Here is a 23,485-nt window from a genome sequence, read left to right on the forward strand (position 1 = left end):
GTCATATTATTGTTTTGATTTAAAGATTTCGTGACTGCAGGGATTCATATTCGTGGTTCTTTCGGTAAAGTCACGTAGAAGGGAAACAATAAAATAATAAAAATATAAAACATTAAAATTCTCACGACGTTTCGACTGCAACACAAGCACTCATCATCAGGTGTGAAAATCACAGCAAGAAAATTTTGAAAACACATATTATTGTTGTTTATTGAAAATAGGCCAGTGTCATTGGGGAAAATTTTTGAAATAAATGCAAATTTCTTACGATTAGTTAAGTAACCAATCGTGAAATAATGACCCTACATATCTTTGATGTGTAAAATAAAAAGACGAAACATAATATTAGAATATTCTTAGCTCTTTCGGTAAAGTCACGTTGAATGGAAACAATAAAATAATAAAATATATATAAAACAATAAAAATTCTCACGACGTTTCGACCATAACACAAACGGTCGTCATCAGGTGTGTTGTTTTATATATATTTTATTATTTTATTGTTTCCCTTCAACGTGACTTTACCGAAAGAGCTAAGAATATGAATTACTGCAGTCACGAAAGCTTTAAATCAAAATATAATATTAGAACTCGACTTACATTAATCAGAAATAAATTACAACAATGCAGTTCCCGTGTCTGTATGTCTCGGTGTCATTTGTGTTTAGGTGCTTCTGTCTGTGTGAACTGTGGCGCAGTGGTTAGCGCAGTACTACGAACCCGGCGACCCGAGTTCTAATCCCGCTTACGGCCAACACCAGTGATGATTATATAAACCTACTACTAAATCAGCCTCAAGTGAGTACGTGGTTCGATGCAGACCACCTAGCCCTTGGTGTGCCGTGCCGGCCTTCGTAAGTGCTTGCTAACAGTACTTGCCCCAGCAAGTACTGTTATGCATTCAAACTGATGGGGCAGGTGAGCTGAAACACCATCACCATGTGATCTGCGCTGTAACACCGTCATGCCAAGGTAGAAGACTCCTTTTATACACACCTACCTTGCTACTGTAGTGGCATAGAATAGTAATGTAGCAGCATAGTTCTGGCTGCTAGAAGTGAAGGGGATCCGTGGCTTACAGCAGCCCTGACGTCAGCAGGCCAGGTTACACACCAGAGGGGGATCTAGGGGGAAGGTCACAGAAGGGGCACACCAAGATCCGCTGGTAGGTTCTAGAATGGGGGTGTGGCCGAGGGCGGAGCCAGGCCACGCTACAGTATAAGCGGGGCCCCAAATGGAGACCTCGTGGCTGTCGTATTGAGTGGGATCCCCATCGTGCTGCTGAAGTCTTCACCATTCTTATAGTCGTCACCATTCTTAAAGTCGTCTTCACCATCCTTCTCGGGGCATCACCAGTCAGGCAGCCTACCAACTGTCCTGACTGAGTAACGTCGCTGATCATAGACAGACTTATTATAAAAGTGTTAACCCTGATGGTGCTTGTTAATAAATAAGTGCCTCCAACTCTTAGTGTCTCCGAGTTAGTCACTACACTAACATGAGTTGCACAATGTGTAAGGTTGCCCTGATGAGGGTTTGTACTTGTGCCTCCTCTGACTTGGATGTCACCAGCCGCCACTCTTCTTCACACCCTGTCTCACTGGGCATGGGTCCCAGACAATGGTCTGGCTACTCAGGTGGGTCGCGAGTTGGGATAGTTTGGGAACCTGCTTTACACCAGCGTCTTTTCACTACCTCATTCTCCTCCGGTGTCAGTTACAGCCTCAAAAAGCCCCACATTGAATGGACACATTCCTAAACACTATCACTCAATATCAAATTTGCATTTCCTTGGAAAAGTTCTTGAAAGGTTTTTATTTTTCGAACATCTAGAAGCATCTTCCTCTGTGTGTTTCAAGAAAAAGTTTATCACAAATATTCGCCCTGACAGAATTATGGAACAATAAAGCATAACAGAGACAAAACGACAATCGAAAAGAGAACGATAATGCAGATATTTATTGCAAACAAATCACATACCCTAGGAAACAAATCATTTTTCAGGTGGAATGTAGCAGATGCAATGATGGTGGTGGTAGTGACGATGGTGTTGGTGGTCACAACAATGATTATATTATCAACGTTTATAATTTTGTGTACGATTTTAAGGCGCAACAGATCCACAATGGGATTCAGTGCGCCATACAGTAAAATGTATAAACACACAAACACACCCTCTCTAGTTGATCTAACATAGCATAGGAAATAAGTAAAGTGTATTTCTATTGGCGTTTAAATAATGCCCCAAAAGCATCCCCCAAATGCCGGGCGGTGTTTTTCCTTATTCTTCTATTTCAATTGTGTGTGTATTAGCCACTGATGACAACGGTCTAAATATTCGTGAGATGTACACGGATGATTGAACCTTCGTCATTTAGCATTGTGCCCGTCACTTTGAGTTTTAATTCATCGTTAGTGATTGTGACAGAGGTAGGTCCGGCATTCGTCTTTTGAAAATCCTCTGATAACTCTTTGGATTTGTATATCTCGGCCAGGAGCTTGGCTGGTACTATGTCGTAGTGGGCGGTCTTGAACTGTATGCCCATTTCTCTATTGTAAATAACACAAGAATGTGGATTGCAGAACATAATGTTCAGGATCATGTTTTTTCCCTCAATGGAATAGCTCAGTAATCCAAAACACCCGCACATGCCGATCTGATGCTTGCGATAGCCACAAGCGCACGTTTCTCCAGGGTTGATTTCGCCATGTGGTGGATAGGCATCCACTCCGGATTCCAGGAATGCCCTAGAATATATGTTATAATTAGTATTGTTCTTTCATATGGCATGTAAGCCATTATTGTCATACACACGTTTATGATTGTAAGATCGACTCGTCATGAGGAGGGCATAGTAAACGGTGAATCTTAGCAAAGATCAAGTCATATGACTCAAGTTAAGGTCGCCAGATCATAAAAGTGTTATCAAAATTCACGATACCAAAACAGCATGTCATTTGTGGAGGGAAACAAATCCATTTTAGGCGTAATTCAGGTCCTGAAAATCTACCAGCCGATAGCTGGTGGATCTATGGATCCTGACATTGGTCTTGGCTTCAACAGACTACTTGAATTAGTTATACTAATGTGGGAGAGCAGAGGTGACAAATCATACGGGGTTGAGTAGCGATCCCACTCAGATAAGCCAGTGAAAGCGAGGAACACATCAGAGAGCAGAGAGAGGTGAAGCAGGCAGCAGATGTGAACACAGAGGTAGAGTAGAGGAGAGACGGACGTGGAGAAACTAACAACTGTAATAGTAATCTTAACCTGTGTTTTAAATTTTAGTGTCGCATTGAGAAATATTCATGCATCATTATGAATCATGAGTATGGAAAATTATCCGGTAAAGGCATTTGTCCAACATTTCTGTGAATTACAATCCTGAGTGAGTGTGACATCATTATTGGTAATGACAGAACTAGACTTGCAAAAATGCTATGATATATCAATTTAAAATTTATTCTTTTGTTCAGGATATCTGGTGAACAGTGAGTGTGAATGTCTGGTGATTGGACGGTCGTGAATGTTGAGTGGGTGTCACGTGAGTGGTGTCTGGTGAGTGCACGATGTTTAGTGAGTGTCAACGTCTGGACAGTGTGAGCGTCTAGTCAGTAGCTAGTGTCTGAAGAATAAGTGTTATGTGGGTTTCAGGTGTGGTGCGTGTCTGAGGATTGCTATCAGATGATTTCTGAGAACGAGACACGTAGCCACGTTCAAAGCGAGTGGCTTTGATGGTTCTCTTATGGATCTGCATAAACCAGTGCTTGGCATGAAGTGTTACACATATTTTGGTGTTTGGTGTTCACTACTCAGATTCAGGACAGACTTATAGGACCCACCAGAGATGCACTAAAGTGGTTCTGTCCAATCAGGGCCACAGGATCGACAAAATTGGGTTGTGAAGTTAACATTTCTCTGCCAAAAACCTTTCCAAGTTCGGCAAGCCGCTCCCCTCTATGTGGGAAATGTAATGCCACAGCAACAACGAATGGAATAAACTAATTTAAGTAATAATTGATATAGAGTGAGTCACCCACCCACCCAAACTCTCTCCGGCCGCCCCACAGCAAATTGAGGAATTGTCACAATTCGATGTGAAATTGTGACAACAAGTATACAACCATTAGCAATAGTGCACCAAAGGTGGCTGGGTATGGTTCTGGGCACATCCCCTCATACACAAAGTATGCCTTGGTAGGTGCTCACGGGAAACATCTGTCCCGAGAGTCTGTGAGACTAAACGAGACGGCCAATTGACATGGAAATGCAATATCTAGTCTGATATACTCACACCAACACTGAATCGACAAAGAAGGCCATTGGTGATTCTGACCAAGATAACTTTTCCTGTATTGTGACAGTCTAAGTGGCTGCTCGTTAACAACACTTCATCTGAAAATGTGTAATTATAAACAGAGGAATGTACGTTTATTACCATATGAATAACCCAATCGATACTGGATACCCATTGTAATTTATAGAGATTCATTACCCCCCCCCCCTCTCTGGCCTTCGCACGTGAAGGGCTCACAAGTGACGCTATCACATCTATCCCTCTATTAAAGGAACGAAACAGGAGGATTTCTCCACAAATCTGGCTGTACCTGATGATGTCAGTTTTAATTACTGCTAAACGTCGTACTAAGATTGTAAATGTTGTGGATTTACTCTCCAACACACTGGTGTGCTGTACTAGTAACGAATTGGCATGTTCTGTTTACGTAACTTAACCTTACTAATTGGCTGTGTCGGGTGGTGGCAGATTTAACGACACATTTATATATTTACGCGATCTAACCCCAAAAAACACCTGCATTATGGAAAACAGAGGATACTATGGAGTACACATATTTGACACTGAAAAAGAGTGACGAATGGACCAAGCACATGTAATAAAAGCCAGACTCACATCTTTTTCCTAAGTGTGTAGTTCGATTCGTTGCATATTTCTAAAGCAACCTTGACCGTCGATTGCAACCCCGCCAAAACCGTTTCAACTGTGCAGCCCTTGACGACGGCTTTCTTTGCGGGTTCTTGAGCCGACATTGCGGAACGCTCGCGTCTCCTACGCTCAGCACAGAACGTTGGGGGGTAAAACATTGCATGTTACCAATATAACGATTAATACTTCAACGATGTTAAAACACTCCTATACACTCAGAGATACGGGTTTATCTTGAACCTCCAATTAGCACGGTTGCCTACATATCTTTCTTATATATAAAAGTCTCCGCGTGCTCGCGAATGCGGGGGATTTGGCTCTTGGACGGTGGCGTTTACGGCCAAAATTTTTTGCCAGGCAGCACGCCCTAAGCAACGCGGTGGGAATAGGCTATTCCGTTTTCTCATCCGTAAACTTTAAAGTGGTTTAATTAACATATTTGTGGCATTCTTTTTTTCATTATTTACTTATTGCGCGACATCGACCGTACCAACTGACGACAATTGCCTGGGCGGGCGGACCCTGCCAAGTGATGCGCCTTCGGTCCAGCTCACGGGGGACATTTAATTTTACGCATTTAACATGCAATAAATATACACATCGCGCTGCGGAGTTTTCACCACATCTGATGTCCTCTTCGCCCCCCCCCCACCCCCAACACGATGCGTCCAGTTTCTACTACAGAGTCCGTAGATAATAATATTATAGTTCTTAGATAACATTATTCTTGCACGGGTGGGGGGATGGGGGTGGGGGTAGTGGCCCTGCTTGCCAACGTGCTACCTCCCCTGCCTTGGCAATGTAGGCCAGGACGGGGGCTCCTCACGGGCCTAGGCCTGACCAAGCCTCTGGAAAGTACAAATGTCCTTGCTTCTTACGCTAAGAACTCAGGTTCATTGTTTACTATCATGAAACAAATACATTGCCAGATATTACAATGATATTTTTTTGTGTGCACAAAACTACTTGTTCATTATTAGGTTGCTAAATATTCCCATTCTTAGCTGTGCTTTTATCACGCTGCGACCGTCTACTGGCAGTCTGTCATGTGGCCTGCTGCCTGCTGATTATTTAACGTCAAGGCACTGCCACTCTATTATCTACACTGATAATTTTCCTTTTGACCATTCTCAGTGTATGCCAGTCTATAATCTGTTGCCTGCTTCTTTACCTCAATCAGTGTACTGCCAGCCTTTCATGTTAACTGTATTCTGCTTTTTCAGCTGATGCCCGTATTGCCAGCTTTTCATGTCGACTGCAGCAATGCTTATGTGATTGAGTCGGCGTACTGGCAGTCTATAATCTAGACTGTAGCGTGCTTCTCAACTTACCTGTGCATACTGCTGCTCTTTAATTTACACTTATTTCTGCTTATTTCTTCAATGCATTTCTATTGTTTCGATTGCTCATGTCACGCTATTTACTCAAACGTAGTACTGTGATACTGATAGCTGTGCCATCATCAGGGATTGCTGTGCACGTCGATGTGTGTGTGTGTGCGAGTCCATGTGTGCGTGTTAGCCACTTCGTGTGGCCACGTGGAATGTTCGAACGCTCACTGCGGAGGAGAGGCTGCCACTCCTCTGTCAGGAGCTGGACCGGTACCGCCTGGATCTCTGTGGCATTCAGGAGGTCCGGTGGACCGGTTCTGGCTCCTGCCACCATGAGGGGTGGACAGTCCTCTACTAGGGGCAGCAGACTGCCAAACAACAGGGTGTGGCTCTTCTTTTGAACAAAAGAATGAAGGGGGCGTGGGAGCGTGGAGGTGAGGTGTGGGAAGCTGTAAGCCCCAGGCTACTTTGGGCTCGCCTTCCCATCAATCGGAGGCGAGGAGTGGTGGTCGTGGTTACTTATGCCCCCACCGAAGATGAACATCCGTGGAGGGATGCAGGCAAAGCCGATGAGTCACATGCCTTCTATGACCTCCTTTCACAGGTGCTGGCTAAAGTGGCCCCTCGGGATAGAGTCATCTTGTTGGGTAACTTCAATGCCCGAGTTGGTCATGATGCTGGCACCTGGTCTGGAGTGATTGGAGGGCATGGGCCAGATCAGCTCAATAACAACGGTAGGAGGCTGCTAGATTTTTGTGCAGCCCATGGGCTTGTAATTACCAATACGCTGTTCCGGCATCAGCGCATCCACACAACATCATGGATGCATGCCGGGTCCAAGCAAGAACATCTGCTGGACTACATAGTGACGGACCAGCAGATGCGAGCCCATGTCCTTGACACCAGGACCTACCGTGGAGCGGATCTGCCCCCTGACCATCGACTTGTCATCTGTAAGATGCGCCTGCCATTCTTCCGCTCCGGTGGTGGATGTACACCCAGGACTCCATTCCAACCTAAAGTGGCCTGGTCTCAGTTATCTGATGAAAGTTTCAAGCGAGAATTTCATCATCGCCTGCGGCTGGGGTTGGCATCGTCCCCCACTCCTGATGTCGAGGGTAAATGGGCGAGGTTTAGGACTGTCACTCATGCAGCTGCATTGGCTGCTTTGGGTACGCGGTCCAGACCTCCCCAGAGACCCTGGCTGACAGAGGAGGTATTCAGGATAGTTGAGAAAAAACGACAGGCCCACTGTCATCGGCTAAAGAATCCCACGTCAGAGAATGACGAGGCTTACCGCAGCCGTCGCTCGGAGGTTCGGAGAGCCGTAAGGCGCTGCAAGGATGGGTGGTGGTCACGGGTTGCTGAGGAGATGGAGTCTGCCTCAGTGGCCCGCGATCACAAATCTCTACTTAACTCCATCAAAAAAGTAACCTGCAGCGCAACACCTATTACCATCATTAGGGAAAAAAACGGTGATCATTCCCTCCCTTCTCTATGCTTGCAAAACATGGACCCCCTAATGGAACATCTTCGCCGGTTAGAAACGTTTAGGCTAGCCTGCCTACGATCCATCCTGGGTTTAACCAGGTTGGATTGTGTGAGGAGCTCACAAATCCTTGAAAGATCTGGGCAAAGTTCCATCGGTGAGCTCCTCCGGCAGGCAAGGCTGCGGTGGCTGGGTCATGTAGCCCGCATGCCCAATCACCGCATGCTGAACAGCTTTTGTTCGGCCGGATCGAGGGGGCTAAACAGGTGCGGCACGGGCTAGAGAAGAGATGGAGTGATGTGGTACAGGAGGACGTGGAACTGAGTGGACTTGCCGATGACTGGTATCAGCGGTGTCAAGATCGGCCTCTGTGGAGGAGGCTCGTGAAGGACGCCACTGGGCAGTTGGAGGTAGTCGCCCTCCAACAACAACGGAGGGAGGAGGAGCGACGCTTACAACAATGAGCGGAGCGCCGGGTGGCTAAAGCACAGCAGGTTGGCACAGTAGGGGGCACAGGTGGTGCATCAGCCAGTCATCACAATCATCTTAGTCAGTCGACCCGTGGCACTTGGGTCTGCCCCGTGACCTCCTGCCCACAGGCGTTCAACACTTCACGTGGCCTCAAGGTGCACATGGCCTGGCACAAGCGTCGTGGTGACGTCACCGCCACTTAGTGGCGAATGGCGGTTGTTGTTGTTAGTCGATGTGTGTGTATGGCTCCATCTGAGTGTGTAAGTCAATGTGCGTTTGTGTGTCTATGTGTGTCAGTCGATGTGTGTATGTGTACGTCGATGTGTGTGTGTCAGTCCATATGCGTGTTTGTTAGTCCACGTGTGTGTAAGTCCATACATGTGTGTGTGTCAGTCGATGTGTGTGTGTAAGTCAATGCGTGTGTGTGAGTCAATATGTGTGTGTTAATCCATGTGTGTGTATCTAAAGTAGATGTCTGTGTGACACAGTCCATATGCGTATGTGTGTGTAGGGCAATGTGTGTGTCAGTCTATGTATGTGTGTGTAAGTCCATGTGTGTGTGTCTTAGTCGACATGTGTGTGTGTAAGTACATATATGTCTTTATGTCAATCTGTCTGTGAGTAAACGTATATCTGTGTGTGATTCGATGTGTGTGTGTGTCGCTGTATGTGTCTACATCTATATATGTGTGTATCTCCATGTGTGTGTATCTAAAGTGGAAGTCTATGCGTTTAGCCACTGTGGTGGACACAGATGCCATGAGGGGAGGAGCCAATCTGAATTGGCCCTCCCCCCACAGCACTGTCCACGACAGAGTTGCCCGTCCGATACCGCGAGGAGGTAGGGGGTTGTTTTGCCGGACTTGATACCAACAGTAGGCCTGGCCTCTGGGTTGTTCTTCATACTTTCGGAGTCCTGGGTTGTTCTTCATACTTTCGGAGTCCCTCACCCTTTGCTCACGATCCTTAAGGACCTTCATGATGGTGAGCGGCCCCGCGTCAAACTACGTGGCCGTCAGTCAGAGCCATTCCCTCTACACCTTGGGGTGCGACAGGGATGTCCTCTGGCTCCCACATTATTTAACATATATTTTGACCACGTAGTTCGTGAAGACTTCACTGGCTATACCGGAGGAATTACCATATGGTACATATACAATGGGAGGCTGATCGATGCCCGGGTACGGTCAAGGGATGGCTCCCTATTGATCAACCATGCCGATGCTTTGGTGAATGCTGCTCACTCAGAGGATGACTTGGAGGCACTGCTGCTGAACCTGGAGCTTAGCACTAAGAGGTGGGACCTTACCATCAGCCCCATCAAATCTAAGCACATGGCTGGGCATTTTGTACCATCGGACAATCCACCCCCACAACTCACAATTGCTGATGCGGCAGTTGTGGAGAGATTGGAGAGATTCCCATTCCCATACCTGGCCAGTGTGCTCATGACCAGCTCCGGTTTAACACCAGAGGTCTCACTCCAAATCAGTCGAGCGCCATTATCTTTTCATCGGCTACATTAAGCTGTGTGGAAGCTACCTGGTCTCTCACTCCGCATGAAGCTCCAGGTCTTCTCGGCCACGGTAATTCCCTACCTTCTCTACACTTGCGAAACGTTCACCCACCTAATGGATCATCTTCGCCGGTTGGAAACATTTAGGCTAGCCTGCCTACGATCCATCCTGGGTTTAACCATATGTGTGTGTGCGTTTAAGTCGATGTGTTTCTATGTGTGTGGGTCGATTTCTGCGTGTGGGTCGATTTCTGTGTGTAAGTCCATGTGTGTGTCTGCCTTTTTCGCCCGGGCAACGCCGGGTACTTCCCACTAGTCTTCCTTACATATAAAAGTCTCCACGTGCGTTTGCGAGGGATTTGGCTCTCGAACGGTGGGCTTTATGTCAAAAAAAAATTGCCAGACAGCACGCCCTAAGCCCCGCGGTAGGAATAGGCTATTCCGTTTTCTCATCCGTAAACTTTAAAGTCGTTTAATTAACCAATTTGTGACATTCTTATTTTATTTATTTACTTATTGCGCAACATCGACCGTACCAACTGACGACAATTGCCTGGGGGGGGGCAGACCCTGCCAAGTGATGCGTTCGGTCGAGCTTACGGGGGACATTTTTGTACTCGTTTAACATGCAATAAATATACACATCATGCTGCGGAGTTTTCTTCACAGTCTCATGTCCTCTTTGCGCCCCCCCCAACACAATACTGCTATGAAGTCCTTAGATATTAATATTATTAAAGTGCTTACATAGTATTATTATGGCTCGGGCGGGGGGATGGTGGGGGTTGGTGGGGGGGGTAGCGGCCCAGCCCGCAGCCTGCCAATGTCTCACCTCCTCTGGCTTGCCAATCTAAGCGAGGCAACAGGCTCTGCACAGGACTAGGCGTCACCACGCCAATGTAGAGTACAATTTGATTTAATCTTTCGCCAACAACTCAGGTTTATTGTTTACTTTTATTCAACAAATAAGTATACAAATATTACTAACATTATGTTTGTGTGCAGATAACAACTCTGCTTTATTGTTTACTATTATGAAACTAAAACGTTGTCTAATATTACCATTGTTTGTGTGCTGCGACGGTGTACTGCCAGTCTGTGCTGTGGCCTACTGCCTGCTGATTTCATTAACGGCAGTGCACTGCCACTCTATTATCTACACTGTTCATTTTGCTTTTGCCCATTATGAGTGTATGCCAGTATATTATCTGTTGCCTGCTTCTTTACCTCACTCAGTGTACTGCCAAGCTTTCATGTCCACTGTTTTCTGCTTTTCAGCTGCTGCCCGTTTTGCCAGCTTTTTATGTCGACTGTAACAATGCTTATGTCATTCAGTCGGCGTACTGGCAGTCTATAATCTAGACTGTAGCCTGCTTATTCTTAGCTCTTTCGGTAAAGTCACGTTGAAGGGAAACAATAAAATAATAAAATATATATAAAACAATAAAACTTCTCACGACGTTTCGACCATAACACAAACGGTCGTCGAGAGAATTTTTATTGTTTTATATATTTTTTATTATTTTATTGTTTCCCTTCAACGTGACTTTACCGAAAGAGCTAAGAATATGAATTACTGCAGTCACAAAAGTTTTAAATCAAAATGTAGCCTGCTTCTCAACTTACCTGTGCGTACTGCTGCGCTTTAATTTACACTTATTACAGCTTATTTCTTCAATGCATTTCTATTGTTTCGATTGCTCCCGTCACACTATTTACTGATACGTAGTACTGCGAAGTTGATTAATATGTTATAGTGCTAAATACGTAGGACTTTCTTAGCTACATCCCATTGGATTTCGTATTTCGTTTTGTTACATTGGTGGGACGATCACCCATTTCAATTTTGCCTTACCGCACCTTTACTTTTCACAAAAGCGGGGAGCACGCAGGGAGGTCCAATGCCCCAAATATTATTGTTGACCTTGCTTTCTTACGGTGGGTGAGGAACATTGTGAGAGAGACATTGTTCTTCCATACCAAGAAAACACCATCGCACGATTTCCACTAACAGAGCATACGATGCCCTACAAAAACACATTTTCCTGTAGCAAGGCCAAGATGGGTACCACGTCAAGATTCCTCCAATTACAACGCTGCAGGACAAAGACATCCTCACTAAACTGTCTCCTCTAAATAAACTTCTATTCCTTCGTGATCATGGACAGAGGAGGAAACCACATATTATTGTGCGCCAACATCTTTCACCAGTATGTTGTCCATGAGTATGCCAACATTGAGAGTGAGCGCCTTCTTTGCATTCAACTGAGTCAAAATCGCCTGCGTGTGAACAGTATGCTCATCTCTGGGACGCCATCAATGCCGAAGGAGATGCAAACGGTCACAATTTGGGCTGATTAGTTATTTTGCCTTCATCCTTCACAGCTCCACCAAGATACATGCTTGAGAAGACTCAGGATGCCATGACGTACATCAGGCAATATGCCACGCCCCATCTCTTCATCACCTTCACTTGCAATCCCAAATGAAAGGAGATCCAGGTTTACCTTTATCCAAACCAAAAGCCACCAGACAGACATGACATCTTAGCGAAGGTCTTAAATCTCAAAGTTTATGACCTCATGATGCTTATTACGACCAATGAAGGCGGCGTCTTTGAATAGTCAAACAGTAACTTGCACACCATTGGGTGCCTAAAACGTCGTCTTCCTCATGCTCACATTTCCCTATGCATGAGGGAAACAATTCATGCAAGTCACATTCATATATTTATCAGTGCTGAACTACCTCACCCCCATCAAGACCCTGCCCTTTTTATACCTCGCCTGCAACCAAATGGTCCATGGCCCATGTGGACCGTTCTATCCAAATGCGCCATGTATGCAAGACCACAGGTGTACCAAGTAGTATCCATGAAACTACTTGAAAGACACTCAGTCGGCCCATGATGGCTATCCTCTATATCGTCACAGAAATACTGAGCATTATGGATTTCAAACAACGTTCACCACCTCCCACTAACTTGCTAATTAAGATTCACAACTGGTGGCTCGTTCCCTACTGCCCTCTCCTGTGCAAGATCTTCCAGGCCCACTTTAATGTGAATTTCTGCTATTCTAAAATAAGTCATCAAATATGTTTGCCAATACATCAACACATGCCTGTCTTCGCCTGACAAAATAGAGGGACAAAGTGTGCATGAGCTCAAACTTTTTTTCCAAGGAACTTACATCAGCAACAATGAGGCCATTTGCTGAATTATTGGCTTCCCCATCCATGACCGTTTCCCAACAGTCGTCCATTTGCCACTTCACCTCCTAAATGGTCAACGCATCTACGTTACGAAAGGGAATGCCCAACAACAGCCCCAGGCTCCACAACATACCACCCTTATGGCGTTATTTGTTTTGTGCCCGTGACCCATTAGCTGCCAACCTGCTCTACCATTAAGTTCCCTCCTACTATACATGGACTGCTAAAACAAAATTTTAGCGACGTGCTGCTGATCCATGTTGCCAAAGGGCAGTAATCTTTCCAAGACCTCTCAACAGTGGAAGGAGTTGGCTGTCAAACATACAGGGAAGCTTGCAATCTTCGTGCAATTCTTGTGTATGATCACCATCTTCATAAAGCTATGACAGAAGCTTATGTTGGGCAGTCCCCTTTCCAACGTACATTGCTCTTCTGCATAAATCTTCAAGTTTGCAGCCCATCTAACCCCATGGGACTCTGGCAAAAACACAAAGAGGGCATGAGTGAGGACATCCTCCACGGAGCTCAATGACAAAATACAAACCTCGACGTCAACTTTTCTGATGTCATCTTCAACCAGGCCCTCATCCTCCTTCAGGACAAACTGCACTCCATTGGTGGAAATACCTCACGTATATGGGACTACCAACGCCCTACAGGGACTACCTGCATGCCCTTGCTCAAGATATCCCACATTAAATATGCTATTATGCTTTACAGCTTCTTACATTTATCTAGGGAAATGAACCTAAGCTGATGGATGCACAAATAGAAGCCTACACGAAAATCTTGGAAGGCATTGAAACTACAAATCGAGTCTTTTTTTGCATTTATGCACCTGCCAGTACTGGGAAGACTTTTGTTTTCAAACTGCTCCTCGCTAAGCCTCGCCAGAGAGAGAAAACTGCTCTAGCTGTGGCATCATCGGGGATTTCTGTGTAAGTCGATGTGTCAGTCGATGTGTGTGTGCGTTTAGGTGTAAGTCGATGTGTGTGTCTCTTTTTTGCACGGGCAACGCCAGATGTGTGTGTGTGTCAGTCGACTACAAGAAACGTCGGACCTCTGTGATTGCCAACAAGGGTTTTGCCACCAAGTACTAAGTCATGTTTTGCAGAGGGGTCAATACTTATTTCCCTCATTAAAATGCAAATCAATTTATAACATTTTTGACATGCGTTTTACTGGATTTTGTTGTTGTTATTCTGTCTCTCACTGTTCAAATAAACCTACCATTAAAATTATAGACTGATCATTTCTTTGTCAGTGGATAAACGTACAAAATCAGCAGGGGATCAAATACTTTTTCCCTCACTGTAAAAGTAAAAAAATGAGGGTTTGTGGGTTTATGTGTGGTCGCACGCTTGGCTCTCCACGGTGGGGTTTACATTAAAAAAGGAATAGCCAGGCACCACGCCGTAAACCCCGCGGTCAGCAAGCGCTATTCCTTTTTTTACATCCGTCAACTTTAAATTAGTTTAATTAGCGATTTAGTGCGATTTTTGTGCGTTTCACTATTATTTATTTATTTATGACGCGTGCACGACCATACCAACTCACGCTCCTTTGGTGGGGGGAACGGCCCATGCGAAGTCGCGCGCCTTCAGTGGGAGTGAGGGGGACATTTTCTTTCGCGTTAAAAATGCTATAAAAATACAGCATTAAAAATGCTAAAAATACACTAAACGCTGACGTAAATTCTTCACTGTGTCATGTCCCCCCCACCCCGATGCATGCAGTTACTAATATCTACAGTCGCTAGATGCTAGCACTCTAGGCAGTAGACATTTTATTTATCATGCGCGCACAACCATACCAAGTCATGTGCCTTTGGTGGGGGGGGGGGCATTTTCTTTCGCGTTAAAAATGCTATAAAAATATACTAAACGCTCAGCTAAATTCTTCACTGTGTGATGTCTCCCCCACTTCGATGCGTGCAGTTATTACTACTATTCAGTCGCTAGATGTAGCAGGTACCACCACAATCAGTATGCACTGCTCTAATCATAGCAGGTACCACCACAGTCAGTATGCACTGCTGTAATCATAGCATCTACCACTGCACGGGACTAGGCCTCACCATGCCACTATGTCAGGTGAGTACTTTGTACTATAGAGTCAATAAATACTGCTATAGGGTCAGCATTAACTACTGTAGTGATAGCAGGCACCACCACAGTCGCTATGCACTGCTGTAATCATAGCAGGTACCATCACAGTCAGTATGCACTGCTGTAATCATAGCAGGTACCACCGCAGTCAGTATGCACTGCTGTAATCATAGGTACCACCACAGTCGGTATGCACTGCTGTAATCATAGCAGGTACCATCACAGTCAGTATGCACTGCTGTAATCATAGCAGGTACCACCGCAGTCAGTATGCACTGCTGTAATCATAGGTACCACCACAGTCGGTATGCACTGCTGTAATCATAGCAGCTATCAACACAGTATGCATTGTTGCAGTGAAAGCAGGTACCACCACAGTATGCACTGCTGTAATCATAGCAGGTACCATCACAGTCAGTATGCACTGCTGTAATCATAGCAGGTACCACCGCAGTCAGTATGCACTGCTGTAATCATAGGTACCACCACAGTCGGTATGCACTGCTGTAATCATAGCAGGTACCATCACAGTCAGTATGCACTGCTGTAATCATAGCAGGTACCACCGCAGTCAGTATGCACTGCTGTAATCATAGGTACCACCACAGTCGGTATGCACTGCTGTAATCATAGCAGCTATCAACACAGTATGCATTGTTGCAGTGAAAGCAGGTACCACCACAGTATGCACTGCTGTAATAGCAGGTGCCACTACAGTCAGTACGCACTGCTGTTAAATTTTTAAGAGTAGTTTTGAAATATTATTAAGACCTAGGCAACGCCGGGTACTTCCTGCTAGTGATGCTATAAAATATCTACCTTTTGGCACCCTTTCTTGACAATTATACATCAACCCATTGCTTATCGCTGGAGTTACGTTCTTGAAAATAGTCGCAATCGACAAATACGCAATCCACAAAATCCTAGGCAAATGGGAAAATTCAGGATTGGTTCATGCTTTGTAATACCACACTCCCTCCTTTTGTTTTATATTATCCTGCATTAGCACAATCGATAAACAGGATGTATTTTAAATGTAAACTATAATCAATATTATCTAGTGATATATATAAAACTTGTACGGTAAATTTATACAATGAAACAATGAATGTAGTGTACAACACTGCAGATATTTCCCTGTAGGGTAGAGTACACTACAGGAAGAAAATGGCGCGACTGAATCTCACTGCCTCCTCTTTACTGGAGGCTGGGAACACCGCGTGCCTGGGACCTGCAACAGGCCGCTTGGGGGACGAGATGGAGACAAAGTGGGGCCGCGTGTTGTTTTTGGAGGCAGCATCATCGCGAGCAGTACAGTTACGATGCTTACAGGAATCTCGCGGTCAACCGTGAACAGTCGAGCCACAGGAGTGGACCTTCTAACCTCGGCTCCTCCTGTCCTGCACGATCTCGTGGTGGAAGGGTCGCTTGAACTCCGCGACTTGGCGTGAAGAGGGAGTGGCGAGGATACGGAACGCGGCCATCAGGAAAACGGTCCGGAACAGCGTAAAATGCACGCACGGATAAACGACATAACTTAATATTACACCTCAATACTGAATACAGACAGTTCTCGACTTACGACCGCATTTACTTACGAACCAGCTTCCATGAAATATGTATATGTTTCAAATGACATTGGCTTCAAAGGCAAACTCGCAATTGCCAATAGAACCGCAAAATTCATTTTGTTCAAAGGAGCAATCCGCGAGATGTAATGACTCGGCCTCGGGCTGGGAGTGAGTGTCTGTGTGTGAACGTGTGTGTGTGTAAGTGCGTGTGGGAAGCGGTATTTTAGTGGTTAGCGCTGCGTTGCACTTCGAAAGCGGCAACCCGAGTTTGATTCTTGCTCACGGCCAACACCAGTACCTTGTGTGGTGTGTAAACATCACCACTGGGGAGACAAAGGCGGCCGGACATGGTGTTGGCCACTCACCCCCTCGTGTGCCGTGGTCGCTAACAGCACTTGCCCCAACAGCCTATTAAGGCCATACGGAGGATAGTTGGGGTCTGTGTGTGTCTTCGTGTGTGTGTGTGCCCCCATGTGTCTTTGTGTGTGTGTCTGTTAGCGCTCGTGCCCCATGTGTGTGCAATTATGGTGACTCATTTCCCCCCTTCCGACTACAAGCTGGCACTAGAACTCAAGGTAAATGAATAAAAAATAGTTTTTTTTCCATGTATATTACTTTATATAATGTTTATTTACTATACAGTATTTTTTACAGTGTTATCTGCTATATTTCTTAATAATAATGAGTTGAACAATTATTCCCTTTTTGTTGAACCGTAACAAATTTCGTAACACTGACCGTATGGGCATTTAAATCGAATGCAGTACGCACGTGAAATAGAGCCTGACAACTTATTGGGCCCTTACTGCTGAAATGAATAAACCTGAAATGTGGGTATTCATTAACACATCGCTATTTCCATTCAGTGAGCCACAACCAATAATGCGACAACCTATCGATAAATACCCCTGCTGATGACGATCATAATAAACCATTACAGACGAGGGGACGAGACTCACCGTGCAGCGCTCAGCCTGTTCTTAAGAACGCTGTCAACACCGGTGGCGTTATTATAAATACCCAGCGCACCTTGACCACGCTAGCAGCACCGTGCAGCCAATAGCAGGGGGCCATCAGTCGACTGATACAACTGTTTTCTTTTTCCTGGATTTTCTGTTTGCACACTCACATAATCACTTTAAGATGTTTTCTTGTTCATGTTTTTGTTTGTTGCGGTTGCACCCGATTCAAGAGCCGAATGGCTCACAGGGCTATACCAAATAAATGAACTATGAACTATGTATCGCTCCTCCAACGTCAATGGAACTAATACATGTTTAGTTTACGCAGTCATTGTATATAATCATCATCCACCGTGTGATACAGACATCGCAAGGAATGGGATATATTCGGTGGCCACCTCTGTGCCTACATTACATCCACGGAGTTACGTCAAACCACTGTTCGGGTGATAATAGGTTTTTCCCCTATTATCATATTTTGTTACTGGCAAATGAGGTTCCATGATGTAGACACTGTTAGGGTGGCTGCCTCAAAGCCCTTGCTGCGGATGTCGCTTTTAAGGAGAACTCTGCATCCATTTATGTTTGAGATGCAGCCGTGGCCACTTTCAGTTATCTCTAGCAAGCAGGGAAAGCGGTTGCCTTGTAAAATGTACATATGTTTCAGTAAATTATAACTGGTTTCCCAATGTAACCAGAAATTAAAGGAGATACGCAGTTCTCCCGAACATTCGGGACTTAGTTTATTGAGTCTTTTCGTCCCGTCTTAAAAAAACATTTATTTTCACTTTAAAATTATTATACCGAGGATGTTTTTGCCTTTTATGTAATGTTCATATCCTTTTCAGGTTGGTGCAGAGATTGTTAAGGGTTGGGTAATTTTCTAGAAAGCGAAAGGTGACTTTGTGTGAATGTCTGAGCGGTGGTGGCTATACATTTCACCTCTAGTTCTGTACTGTGGAGATGAGGGTTGGTGGATCACGGATAAATGACAAATGTTGCGAGACTCCCTTCCCCTGGGTATCGAGGTGTCATGCCCTGGCTGGCCAGCAGAATGTAGTACAGCAAAGTGTGGACTAAAACCATCTGTCCCTTCTGTGTGGGATAGTGTTGTCGACTCGCATGCGTGGGTTTTCTCACTCGTGCTCTAGTTTCCTCCCACACGTATTATACACACCCACTAAAACATCGTAAAATGTAGAGAATAGCAGAGTGATTGTTGACACCGGCTGACCGCCTGGCAGCCTTTAAACTTAATCTTGGATTTCTCAGCGATTGTGAAATGCCATTTGGATGATTGATGACACTTTATTAAACTAATAATTAAATGTATTTCTTAGAATGGCGCTGTATACAATCGGGTTAGTAAATATTCTAAATTTTGATTGTTCAACATTAATCTTTGTTTCCCCTCTTCCCTGCTACAAACAAGACGGGTACTCCACGCACTGCAATCCTCTTCCGTTGAACTCTAATGCTGATACAATATCCATCCTTACACGATTGTCTATGCGTTTGTTGTGATACATATTTTTTGTTGTTTATGCATTTTGTTTTTATACTGTAGCTTTATTTTTGTATTCATTCTTGTTCTCTGAGGATTTTATTTACTTGGTGATTGCTATGAATAGGATATAGCCCTGAATATGATGATGCATGCAATTAGTATGCAGCGTTCAGAGATGTAATTCGTATGAATGAAGCCAAATAAATATCTTTTAAATGACAGCAATTAAAAAAAAACTAGAAAGATAACTGGAAAAGTAACGAAACAATGTTGTGAAATTAAACAAATAATATTTAATACGTCATTTAAAACTCTTCATATGACTAAAACGTATCTAATAAAATCAATGTATCCTATTCGAGTACGATGAAGGCAGAAAAATATCATATCATTAAGTCAAAACTTTTAGTGGTCAGGAATTTCACGAACAACATTCTGATCCATAATGGGTTTCTTTAGTGTCAGATGAGCGTGTGGGTGTAAGGTCAAGTTTAGCTAAGTGACATCGCTGACTGTGTTGGGTGGTAAAGAGCTATAGCTCTGAGTGACATGACAACCATACGATCACACTCAAGAGAACTCCGTCATGAGACACTTAAACGTAGTGGACTCGGCTATCGCGACTTTACACGCCCCTGGCTCTAACTCTGCTCAGTGTATTCACTACACAGTGGACACTTGCGGACAACATGAATTCAGCACATGCTGTAAACCTCACGTGCATCCTGCATCTCGTGTTTTGCCTGCATCTGTTCACCCGGAGGTCTTGGTTGCATGATTGTGCACTCGTAGTGAGAATACCATCTTGGCTGTGCAGGTGCAGTGAGGATATTTGTCGTTGTGTGCGCTGTAAAAATATGAAATGAAATATGATCACGTGATAAAATAATTTTAAAAAATGCATTTAATGTCAATATGTTAATGTATGTAATTAAGTGTAATCAATGTGTGTTAAAACATGTATGATTAATGTGTGCGTATGTGTGTCAGTGATTATGTGTATGTGATTATGTGTGTGTTAAACAACCCCCTACCTCCTCGCGGTGCCGGACGGGCAACTCTGTCGTGGACAGTGCTGTGGGGGGAGTTCCAATTTTGATTGGCTCCTCCCCTCATGGCATATGTGTCCACCACAGGGGCTAAACGGGGGCTCTGGACGGGTGCGAGGGGCTGGTAACCCCTCCACCTTCAATTAATTACCACAAAACCACGAATTAAAGTGAAATATGTAACAACTAAGCTTGTGCCGGAGGCCCCGGGGGGCCAGGCGTCTATGACGTCTCCTGGCCAAACCCCAATTGGCGGAGCCAGGAGATTGAATACCTACCCTCGGGGCTACTCCAGAAACAACGAAAAGCCACTACGGGTGGCCACGTGGAATGTTCGAACGCTCACTGCAGAGGAGAGGCTGCCACTCCTCTGTCGGGAGCTGGACCGGTACCGCCTGGATCTATGCGGCATTCAGGAGGTCCGGTGGACCGGCTCTGGCTCCTGCCACCATGAGGGGTGGACAGTCCTCTACTCGGGGCAGCAGACTGCCAAACAACAGGGTGTGGGTCTTCTTTTGAACAAAAGAATGAAGGGGGCGTGGGAGCGTGGCGGTGAGGTGTGGGAAGCTGTAAGCCCCAGGCTACTTTGGGCTCGCCTTCCCATCAACCGGAGGCGAGGAATGGTGGTCGTGGTTACTTATGCCCCCACCGAAGATGAACATCCGTGGAGGGATGCAGGCAAAGCCGATGAGTCAGATGCCTTCTATGACCTCCTGTCACAGGTGCTGGCTAAAGTGGCCCCTCGGGATAGAGTCATCATGTTGGGTGACTTCAATGCCCGAGTTGGTCATGATACTGGCACCTGGTCTGGAGTGATTGGAGGGCATGGGCCAGATCAGCTCAATAACAACGGTAGGAGGCTGCTAGATTTTTGTGCAGCCCATGGGCTTGTAATTACCAACACGCTGTTCCGGCATCGGCGCATCCACACAACATCATGGATGCATGCCGGGTCCAAGCAAGAACATCTGCTGGACTACATAGTGACGGACCAGCGAATGCGAGCCCATGTCCTTGACACCAGGACCTACCGTGGAGCTGATCTGCCCTCTGACCATCGACTAGTCATCTGTAAGATGCGCCTGCCATTCTTCCACTCCGGTGGTGGGTGTACACCCAGGACCCCATTCCAACCTAAAGTGGCCTGGTCTCAGTTATCTGATGAAAGTTGCAAGCGAGAATTTCATCATCGCTTGCGGCTGGGATTGGCATCGTCCCCGACTCCTCCTGATGTCGAGGGTAAATGGGCGAGGTTTAGGACTGTGACTCATGCAGCTGCAATGGCTGCTTTGGGTACGCGGTCCAGACCTCCCCAGACACCCTGGATGACAGAGGAGTTGTTCAGGATGGTTGAGAAAAAGCGACAGGCCCACTGTCATCGGCTACAGAATCCCACGTCAGAGAATGAGGAGGCTTACCGCAGCCTTCGCTCGGAGGTTCGGAGAGCCGTGAGGCGCTGCAAGGATGGGTGGTGGTCGCGGGTTGCTGAGGAGATGGAGTCTGCCTCAGTGGCCCGTGATCACAAATCGCTATTTAACTCCATCAAAAAAGTAACCTGCAGCGCCACACCTATTACCATCATTAGGGGAAAAAACGGTGATCCAATTTCCGACCCCCAGGAACAGGTTCGCAGATTTGCTGAGCATTTCTGTGAGGTCCTGGGGGAGGGAAAATCCCACAGCCAGGAAAACATCGTGGCACAAAGTGAGGATAACCCTGCTGAGGCTGCGGTGCCTCAAATATTGGATGAAGTCACCCCCTGTGAGTGGCTGGCTGAGGTGCCATCTGCTGAGGAAGTATTGAAGGCGATCCGGAGTCTGAGACCAGGAAAGGCAGCGGGCAGAGATGATCTCCCAAGCGAAATGCTGAGGGAGGGTGGCGTTTGTGCACAGACTGCCCTATATGACATCATAACAACAGTCTGGACCATTGGACGGGTTCCGCAGGATTGGAAGGATGCCCTGGTGGTCCCCCTTTTTAAGAAGGGGGACCGCACAGACTGTAACAACTACAGGGGCATCTCACTCCTCAGTGTGCCGGGAAAGGTCCTGGCAAGGATTATTCAGCATCGCCTTGCCAGGCACGCTGAGGAGAGGCTTGCGGAGCCCCAATGCGGTTTCAGGAAAGGGCGGTCCTGCACAGATGCCATATTTTCTGTCCGTCTGCTACAGCAGAGGTGTAGGGAATTCCAACAAGACCTACATCTCTGCTTTATTGACCTGGTCAAGGCCTATGATACCATCAGTAGGCCTGGGCTCTGGGTCGTTCTTCGTGCTTTTGGAGTACCTGACCCTCTGCTCACGATCATTAAGGACCTTCATGATGGTGAGCGGGCCCGGGTAAAACTACGTGGCCGGGAGTCAGAGCCATTCCCTGTACACCTTGGGGTGCGACAGGGATGTCCTCTGGCTCCCACATTATTTAACATCTATTTTGACCACGTAGTTCGTGAAGCCTTCAATAGCTGTACCGGGGGAATCTCCATATGGTACAGATATAATGGGAGGCTAATCGATGCCCGGGTGCGGTCAAGGGATGGCTCCCTATTGCTCAACCACGTTATGTATGCTGATGACTTGGTAATAGCTGCTCAGTCAGAGGAGGAGTTGGAGACGCTGCTGCTGAGACTGGAGCGTGCCACTAAGAGGTGGGGCCTTACCATCAGCCCCACCAAAACTAAGCACCTGCCTGGGTATTTTGTACCATCGGACACTCCACCCCCACAACTCCCAATCGGTGATGGGGCAGTTGTGGAGAGAGTGGAGAGTTTCCCATACCTGGGCAGTGTGCTTATGACTGGCTCCAGTTTAACAGCAGAGGTCTCACTCCGAATCAGTCGAGCGGCAATATCTTTTCATCGGTTGCGTAACGCTGTGTGGAAGCTACCTGGTCTGTCGCTCCGCACTAAGCTTCAGGTCTTCTCGGCCACGGTCATTCCCTCCCTTCTCTACGCTTGCGAAACATGGACCCCCCTAATGGAACATCTTCGCCGGTTAGAAACATTTAGGCTGACCTGCCTACGATCCATCCTGGGTTTAACCAGACTGGATTGTGTGAGGAGCTCACAAATCCTTGAAAGATCTGGGCAGGGTCCCATCGGTGAGCTCCTCCGGCAGGCAAGGCTGCGATGGCTGGGTCATGTAGCCCGCATGCCCAGCCACCGCATGCCGAAACAGCTTTTGTTTGGCCGGATTGAGGGGGCTAAGCGGGCGCGGCACGGGCTAGAGAAGAGATGGAGTGATGTGGTACAGGAGGACGTGGAGCTGAGTGGACTTGCCGATGACTGGTACCAGCGGTGTCAAGATCGGCCTCTGTGGAGGAG

General features: G+C 46.1%; 1 long non-coding RNA gene across 2 annotated transcripts; it reads right to left on the bottom strand.

Moving 5' to 3' along the window:
- Positions 1-1,941: 1,941 nt before the first annotated feature.
- Positions 1,942-17,573, bottom strand: LOC142906485 (uncharacterized). 2 transcript variants are annotated; one of them, XR_012930326.1, is made up of 3 exons: positions 16,459-17,573; positions 4,914-5,069; positions 1,942-2,748 (listed from the first exon to the last, which is right to left on the bottom strand). It is a non-coding gene; the product is annotated as an uncharacterized LOC142906485 (long non-coding RNA). The 2 variants fall into 2 exon arrangements; XR_012930325.1 differs by having other exon boundaries at positions 16,405-17,573.
- Between the last annotated feature and the right edge of the window lie 5,912 nt (positions 17,574-23,485).

The sequence above is a fragment of the Petromyzon marinus genome, chromosome 66 (genome assembly GCF_048934315.1).
Source record: "Petromyzon marinus isolate PM22_M1 ecotype Great Lakes invasive population chromosome 66, UKy_Petmar_22M1.pri1.0, whole genome shotgun sequence".
Lineage (NCBI taxonomy): Eukaryota > Metazoa > Chordata > Hyperoartia > Petromyzontiformes > Petromyzontidae > Petromyzon > Petromyzon marinus.